We start from the raw sequence: 9407 nt of genomic DNA on the forward strand, positions 1-9407 counted from the left end.
GTGTTCTTTTTAGGAAGGGGGTGTGCCCTTCTCCCTTTCTTTCTCTTTGCTGCCCAGAAGAATGTATATGTCATGGCTGAAGCCCCAGCAGCAATTCTGGGTAATCCTGCCCTAGAATGGCAGTGCAGAGAGCTATGAGCCTGCATCCCTACGGATAAACAGAGTCCTATCTGTGTTTACACTATAGCTCTTTGGGATTTCTTTGGGCATAGAATTCATCCTTCCTGATAAAGCCTCTCTGTTGGAGTTGCTGTGTGGACATCCAAGGGAAAAATCTTGGGTATTTCCACAAAGTCTAATGTCTAACATGACTAAGCTCAGCACAGGGAGATTTTAGGTGATTGCTACTTTTTTTCCTACTGTTTGACTTTTTGTTTTTACTAATTTTTTTTATAATGAACAAGATTTATATCATGAAAAATGAAAGGAATATTCCAGGAACTGAGCCCAGAGAAAGTGAAGGCATTATAGCAGGACTTTGGGGTAGTGGCCCAGGGGACTAGATAGCTTTGTTGTTCTAGGTAGATAACATCATAGAGCCTAGGGACAACAAAAAGGTCCTTCTACAGAAGAATGGAGAAATTGTGTACAGCCATTAGAGTGGAATGCTGCCCAGCAGGGATAATGACTAAGAAATGTCACCACTTCCTCCAACTCAGAACAAGCGCTCAAATATAATGTTGACCAGGAAAAGCAAATCACAAAGTAAGATATACAGCATAAAACCACTTCTTTGAAAGCCCAAGTATACGTGAAACAATTTAGTGTGTAGGGATGAAAAAGACATGGAATATCAGTGAAGAACAATAGGTGATTAGTAAGCACGCATTTAGGGTCATGGTAGCCCTGCACTGGGGGCACAGCGAGGGCCCCCAGAATGGTGATAACACCTAGTTTTGAAATCTGAGTGTCAGGTACATTGGTCTTTATTCTATTTGCTTCTTTATCTTAGATATACATTTTATATTTCATATATTCTCTTATATGCCATATATTTCCATTTTTTTTAAATGGAAAGAAAATCTCATATTAAAACTTTGACTAGCCTTGAGCCCTATTTACATGAACCTTGTGCAAAGAGCTGAGTCAGAAACATCTCAAAGGAGATGAGTTATCAAAAAGGAACTGGAAAAGAATCTACACAAAAACATTATGAGGAAAAGGGTAGGAAGAGGAAAAACAAGAATGCTGAGAACAACATTACAAGGCCAACACTTTGTACTGACATCCAGAGACTGGGTGGTGGGATGTTTTCAAATACCTTGACAGAATGGAATATGGAACTGCAGCCTGGCCCTGCCCCCTGGCTAGAGGTTAGGTTGAAACCAGAATGTTCCCTGGAACTAAAGCTTTGACTTGGGGGATTTTCTTAGAGATCTCCTGGGTCTCTATCATTGTAGCTGAACCATTTAAGCCATTTCAAATGGTGTCTATTTTTGACTCACTCAGCCCGTTTGGAGATCTTTCTGTGTGCTAGGTGCTGTGCCTGCTCTAGAGGCTTTGGTGGAGGTGGAGATGATGATTAAATGGTGCCGAGGGAGGGATCATCCAAGGTCCCTACAGCAGAGGGTCTAACCAGTCCAGGGGTCAGGGACACTTGCCAGAGGAAATAGCCTTCCAGGTGGAACCTGAGGCTGAATAAGAGTCAGTCATGGTAGATGAAGGGTGGAGGCCAGGAAGAATGTTCCAGATGGGAATAAATATGCAAAGGCTGAATGGAGGCAGTGAGTTTGGAATCCTAAAGGAGAGGCTTGAGTGGCAGGCCAAGCCTAAAGAGGAATGCCTTACAGGCCAAGTTAGGGAACATGATGCTATCTTACATGAATTGGACAACACTGGCTATTGTAAGCAAGGGAGTGATATAATCAGACTGATTTATTTTAGAAAATTCACTCTTCTCCATTAGATCAATTTTTGCCCTATTGACACCTTTAATCTACCTAGTCTCCTACCTTCAATTTTCTATCACCTTCCTCACTTCCTTCCCTACATAGCTGAGATTCCACAGGTCATCATCATAAGCACTCCCTCAGATCAACTTTCCCCCTTCTTGCTCCACTCTCTCATTGCTAGATTCACCTGGCTACACCCCACAATTCAACCTGTAACACTCTGGGGTAAGATCAAGGTATTGGCCGTATTGTATTCCCTCTGGAGGCTGTAAGGTAGAGAATCTGTTTCCTTACCTTTTCCAGCTTCTTGAATCTTCCCATATTCTTCGGCTTGTGGCCCTGTATCACTCCAGACCCTGCTTCTGTCCTTAGGTCTCCTCTGATTCTCCTCTCCCCCTCTTTCTCTTATGAGGACCCTTCTGGTGACATTAATTCAGGATAATCTACCCATCTTAAGATCCTTAGCTTAATCACACCCACAAAAGTCCTTTTGCCATGTAAGTTCCCATGCCCAGTTTCCAGTGATTAGGATGTGAGTGAACCGTTATTCTGCCCACCACACCATCTTCCAGGACAATATATCATACTGTCTTCACTCCCCTCACAGTCCCAGCTCTGTCTCCCTACCCATCAGACCATAACTGCCTTGTCATCCCATCATCAAAATCACCCCGCCCTGGATCTGGACTCACTGTCAGCTCAGCCTCCTGTCATTCTGGACACCATGTCCCTGCTCCCATCTACAGTGAAGACATTCACTCTTCTTGCTCTGGCTCTTCTCAGCAGACAGTTCTCTGTGGTCTCTTATGTTGCTGCACATTTTGCTAGGCACTGACCTTTGCTCTGGATGGTCCTTGCTTAGCAAACAGCCTTGGAAGACAGAGATGATTTCTACCCCCGGAGCAAAGGGCAGGCGTGTGTCTTTTACCAGCATCCATGAAACTTGGCCGGCTAACTTGTTAGCTTGCAAATAAAGTTTAATGTCAGTCTTATCACAGTTCTCAGCAGAACCCATCTGCTCTCGCTTCTCTAGGTCTTCACGCCTCATTACTTTTCCCCACCACCCATTCTTGCGTGTCTAGGGGCTCGTTCTCATCAGCGTACAGTCGTGCTCCAGCATATCTCTTCTCAAAACCAAAAAGAACCCCAAACCAGTCTTGTTTGACACCTCCTTGTCTTCCAGCTACAGACCAATTTCTCTGTTCTCTTCCCAACAAAACTTCATAAAATTATTTCTCTAGCAATGCTGTCCAGTAGAACTTTCTGGGATGGTGGCTAATTTGGTAGCCACTGGCCTCATGTGACTGTTGAGCAATTGAAATGTGGCTAGTGCAACTGAGGAGTGAATTTTTAATCTAGTTTAATTTAAATTAAATTTATTTTTTATTTTTTAAAAGATTTATTTATTTTGAGAGAGAGAGAGAGCAAGAGAGAGCAGGGGAAGGGCAGAGAGAGGGAGAGAGAGACTCCCAGGCAGGCTCCATGCTATCAGTGAGGGGCCTGATGTGGGATTCAAACTCATGAACCATCAGATCATGACCTGAGCTGAGATCAAGAGTTGGAGACTTAACTGACTGAGCTACCCAGGTGCCTCTCAATTAAATTTAAATAGCCACATGTGGTTAGTGGCCACCATATTGGAGAGATTTTTGCACTTTTGTCTCTGGCTTCCACGACTTAGCTCTTTTCAGCCTGCTCTACCGCTGTCCAACTCAGTCTCCTTGGTTGGCCTCCTCTGCTGTGTCACCTGTGTCTGAATGCCACTAAGATCATCCTATGCCCTCCACTCCTTTGTTTACATTTCTCTCTAGGTGATCACATCCAGTTTCCTAGTGTTTGATATTATCCACAGGCTGATGAGTCTCAAGTGTGTGTCTCCAGCCCTGTGATCCTCATTGGGCACTGGATACTTATACCTATTGGTTACTTTATATATCCATGTTGGTGTTCAGTAAGCATCTCATTTAATACATCCAAAATAGAACATTTGATTTCTTCACAACCTGTTTTTTCAGCTTTTCTATCTCAAGAAATGCGCCCTCTCTACCCAGTTGCTCAAGACAAAGTCCTGGGAGTCTTTGCCCAATCTTACTGTCAATACTATGGGCCCAACCTCCAAAATATATTAATGTCCATGTCTTCTATCTATACGCCTAGTACCTGACTTTAAGCCCCCATCCTTGCTCCTGATTTATGGCAGTGGCCTCACCACTGCTCTCTCTTGCCCCGCTCTACATATGATGACTGCACAGCAGCCAGAAGGAGCTTCAAAAGTGCAAAAATCCTCCACTGGTTTTCTCTTCCATGTAAAATATGAGATCAGTGAGCCTGTCCACCTACCTGGAAACCTCCCACCTCTGGGTCTCCTGTTACATGAGATTTGGCACTGTCCTTATTGTTTAAACCACTTAGACTTAGATTTACATTTGCTTGAAGCACAGAACATCCTAACTTTTGCTTGTTAGAAAATGGCAAATTAGCAATTAAAAGTTGGAAATGAATAACGAAAACTAGAGAACTGATTATGAAGCCATTGTTGTACAGGGGATAGTATGTAGGAGAGAAAATATGATGCCATGGGTATCTGTTTATTGACATTAGATGATGCTTATTAAGTAATATCAAGTTTAAAAAGCAAATTTCAGTGGTATTTATATATGAATACACATACATACACATGCCTGTTGTAGTGAATATATACATATTTGACTTCGAGTGAACATAAACCCTATAAAATGCATACACACATTTTACAGTGATTATTACTGGGTAGTAGGATTATGGCTTTTTGTTCTTTATAGTTAAAAAAATTTTTTTTGAACATTTACTTATCACTGAGAGACAGAGAGAGACAGAGCATGAGCATGGGAGGGGCAGAGGGAGAGGGAGACACAGAATCTGAAGCAGGCTCTGGGCTCTATGCTGATAGCTCAGAGCCCAATGCAGTGCTCTAACCCACAAACTGTGAGATCATGACCTGAGCTGAAGTTGGATGCCCAAATGACTGAGCCACCCTGGTGCCTCTGTTCTTTATAATTTTTGATATTTTTCCAAATTTTATTTAACATAAAATAATTTTATTAATTTTTTAATGTTTAATTTTGAGAGAGAGAGAGAGTGCAAGTGGAGGAGGGGCAGAGACAGAGGGAGAGAGAGAGAGAGAGAGAGAGAGAGAATCCGAAGTAGGCTGCAGGCTGCAGGCTACCGGCATCAGCAAAGAACCCTACATGGGGCTCAAACTCACAAACTGTGAGATCATGAACTGAGCAGAAGTTGGGTGCTTAACCGACTGAGCCACCCAGATGCCCCAACAAAAATAATTTTATAATAAAAATAAAAGGTATTTTACATGAACAATAGTATTTTAAGGGTGCGACTGGTTAAGCAGATCGCCATATTTATGTATCTCAACTTCATTGAAATATAGTTGACATCCTCATGGTTATTTAGCATCTTCCTTTACTCACTAGTGTTCTGGGCTCAGTAAACACACTTTGTAAGGTGCTGTCAGGTAAACTCTAAGGTGTCCTGTAGTAGAACTGAATTTAGAAATGTTTGCAGAGCAAGTGGGAAGAAAGATATCTGCAGGGGACAACTAGGCTGAATGAAGCTTGGAGGGGCTGGGTCCTGATTGCCCCTCCCAGGCAGTGGACAGATAGTGATTTACACAGTCCCTCCCTCCCACTCTCGACCAGAGGCCTGTGGCAGCTGCCCATACTCAGCTGCCCCAGAAGGGGCCCCTGACGAGCTCATAGACAGGTCCTATCTGATGCAGCCACTAGAGGGCGAGCACAATTGTTTTGAGTTGCTCTCTTGACTACGGGACAAGCATAACCTGGCTTCTGTTTCATAATCATGTTACCTTTCAGTTTAGTGAGTTCCTATACTATAGTGGTGCAGGTAACTCCCCACTTACTAGAGTTAGGTATTAAAATTTTTCCCCCTCTGCTCTTCAGGGACATAATAGGGGTATTTCATCCTGAGGTGACTCTGCAGTGTGTGTTTGTGGAGAGAGCATGTGCTCCCTCTTCCCCCAGGCCCTGAGCCTGCCCAATGCTCCTGCCCTGAGTGCAAGACAGCCAGGACACGACACTGTGCCAAGGGAAACCTGTGAGCACCTAAGCAGAGGGAGTCTGTGTTCGTGGACTGGATGATGTAATATCACTAAGACGGCAATTCTCTCCAAAGTGGCTATACATCCAATGCAGTCTTTCTCAAAACCCCAGCAGGATTTTTTTTTTCTTTCAGAAATTGGCAACCTATCCCCAAGGGCAAAAACAGCCAAAAGAATTCTGAAAAAGAACAAAGTTGGAGGGCTTACGTTTTTCCTGACTTCAGAACTTACTGTAAAGCTTCAGTAAAAAACAAACAAAAAAAAGTGTGGTACTGGCATGTGGGCAGATCTATATATCAATGGAACAGACTTGAGAGTCTAGAAATAAACCACTACATTTATGGTTAATTGGTTTTCAACAAAAATGTCAAGGCAATTCAATGGAGGGAAAGTACAGTCATTTTAACAAGTGGTGCAGGGACGAAGTAGGTTAGTGGTTGCCTGGGGAGGGGGTAGGCGTGGGGAAGGACTGCATATGGGGTGATAGAATGTTCTAAATGCGGATTGTGGTGATGGTTGCTTAACTCTATAAATTAACTAAAAATCGTTCAATTCACACTTAAAATGGGTGAATGTTATGGGGGAGGGAGAGGAAGTCACCTCAGCCCAGAAGCAGGTAAGGTGAGATGTGCCAGCACCGGGTCGCATGCTGAGGTAGGAGGGCTCGCGTGCGCGTCACCATCCCCTTGCTGAGCCTTCCAAAGCCTCAGCCCCTTCTTTTTTTTGAGTTAAAAAAAAGTTTATTTATTTATTTTGATGGGGGGAGAGGGGAGGGGCAGAGAGAGAGGAAGAGAGAATCCATGGAGCTCGACTCTGTTCCACAAACTGAGATCATGACCTGAGCCAAAATCAAGAGTTGGATGCTTAATGGACTGAACCACCCAGGGGCCCCAGCAAGACATTTTATATCTTTTTCTTACAAAGTTTTCCAAATGTGATGTGTATTTTACACTCACAGCACATTTCAGTTTGAACCTGCCATGTTTCAAATGCCCATCAGCTGCCTGTGGCTTCTGGCCAACGTAGTAGATGGTGCAGGCTGAGGTGCCTGACGGACACAGGGCAAGATTCCACATGACACTGTGGAAAAGCACATGGGTGGCCACCTTTGGAAAATACCATTGCAAGAGTTCCTAAATTCATGTGCAACCTAAATCGCAATCCATCAAGAAATATGTAGCCCATCCAGGTAAGTTCTTCCTGCATCTTTCCAAAATGCTTTTACACCACTCCCCTATCTTGACCGTGGAGGAGAGGCTGAATTATCCCCACCGTCACAGGCAGATTGCAACCTTCAGGTCCCGGAGATCTGAGTTCCCTCTCTGGTTCCGCCTCCTACAAGCTGTGTGACCTTGTTGGACAAGTCTTCTAATCTCTTCAGCCTCTGTTTTGTTATTTTAAAAATGTGGATGATAATGACATCCCTTTTGTAAGACAAATATTTATTGAGTTCTACTGAATGCTAGGCCTTGTTCTAGATGATTGGATGTAGTGGTAAAAAAAAGTCCTGCTTTCATGGAGTTCACGTTCCAGGCGGCTGTGTCTGCCTTCTGAGCTGTTGAGAGAATTTCAACAACACAGTGTGTGAACACAGCACTCAGCTCAGCTTGGCCATAAAAACTGCTCGGGCATGCTGACAGTCATTGTCGTCGTCATCTTCATCATCATCATCATCATCATCATCATCATCACTAGCCTTTCTTCAATGCTCTCCCTCCTACAAACAGGCAAAATGAATATGTTCCCACGGACCACAATGCACAGGAACTTGTGCTTCAAACTACAGGTCTGAATCTTTTGGGACAAAGAGAAGAACTGGCTGGAAAGAAAAAAAAAGAGAGCATTTCTTTTTTTTTTTCCCACCCCCCCTTCCCCAAAAGAGAGCATTTCAAGCACATCATCAGCAGTGCTATAATCACTTAAAAACAGTTAAGTCAACCATGAAATTAACAAGGAGCAGAAATCTCTGTTCCTTCCATTCAGATCTCTGTGGCTAGGCTTCACATTTACTGAGATAAATGTCTCCCATGATCACCCTGTGCCGCCAAGGAGAGTGTCCCTTCTTGGAGATAATATTCTCATTAATGGTAGACAAACAGAAGGCAGGCTTCAGCAGCAATCCCATTCCCAATATCTGACTATGTGATGGTCTCCCTCTCGTGGAGAAGCCTGGGCTGGGGGCAAGGAGAGAGGTCTTCTTCACGTGGCTCTGCCCTGCATCCAGCCCACCTCTCCCACTCTGACCAGTGCGCCTGTGCTCTGCCTCCAGCCTCTGATCTCCCAGCCCATAGCGTCATACCTCTACCAGAGTGGAGCCAGAGTGACCTGGGGAGCACCACAGGAAATCCCAACTGTTACTCTGGGAGATGGCACACAGAGGCTGGTAGAATTCTCCTAGAGTCTAGTTAGACTGGTCAGGAAAGGGCAGGGTTGCCTTTAGGAGGTAGGCAGGATGGTCCACAGGTGGGAATGGGGTGCTGACAGGAGGGGAACAAGATAACCCACAGAATAGGAATGGGGTGGTCCACATGTGGATCAGGCTTGCTCCAGCTCCCTTGGCTCTGCGAAGCCCATCTACATTTCCCCTTTGAGCCTTTCTCTAGGATCAAGGAAGGACTTGCCTGTCCTGGCTAACAAGGACCCTGTTTCACCATCCCTAGTTTCTCCCTTCATGACCTTGGGCTCTCAGGAAATGGGCTCAGTCATTCAAGGTGAAAGGCTTTTGCTCACAGGTATTCTCTCGGTCCAGAGGACTGTGGGGGCCACTCCCCCTGATAGGGTGGGTTCCGTTCAGTGAACTTTATCAACAGTCTTTCACCACCTACTATGTACAGAGTCAGGCATGATGAGGCCTAGAGTCCTTGGTCCAGATACTACCACCAGGCTCCTTGGGCACCCTGGCAGAGAAATGAGGCTTCACCATCTCACACAGTTTTCTTTCTGGAAATCACCCAATTGCAGAGCTCTAGGAGTTGGGAGGGCTCTCAGAGACACTCGAGTCTAATATGCTGTCTCAGCACTACAGCCTAGGGATGAGAGGTCCAGAGCAAGGTCACCAGCAGGTCAGGGCTGAAACAGAACCAAAGCATAGCATACCCAATGCCCTCCTGGCCCCAACGGTGTCTGGTCCTGTGGACAATGAGAACCATGCTGGGCCCCCCTGGGCGTTTACAGGGTCTGATACATGCTGTATGGTCAAAGCCCAGCCCCCAACCCCTCCTCCAGCAAGCTCCCTTAGAAGTGTAACTGAATAAACACTGGGTTCAGAGCCACAGGTCATGAGATCAAGCCCTGTTCTGTCATTCATTGTTCTGTCATTCATTGACTGTGTAACCCTGGGGACTTGACTTAACCTCCCTGAACATCTGTAAAGTTGGATTAGAGCTGCCTCCGCCACATTG

The 9407-nt window shown here is 44.9% G+C and overlaps 1 long non-coding RNA gene across 1 annotated transcript; it reads right to left on the bottom strand.

Annotated features, from left to right (window-relative positions):
- Positions 1-7427: 7427 nt before the first annotated feature.
- LOC115285672 lies at positions 7428-9207 on the bottom strand. The gene is made up of 2 exons (XR_003905642.1): positions 9103-9207; positions 7428-7825 (listed from the first exon to the last, which is right to left on the bottom strand). It is a non-coding gene; the product is annotated as an uncharacterized LOC115285672 (long non-coding RNA).
- Between the last annotated feature and the right edge of the window lie 200 nt (positions 9208-9407).

This window comes from Suricata suricatta, chromosome 2 (assembly GCF_006229205.1).
Source record: "Suricata suricatta isolate VVHF042 chromosome 2, meerkat_22Aug2017_6uvM2_HiC, whole genome shotgun sequence".
NCBI lineage: Eukaryota > Metazoa > Chordata > Mammalia > Carnivora > Herpestidae > Suricata > Suricata suricatta.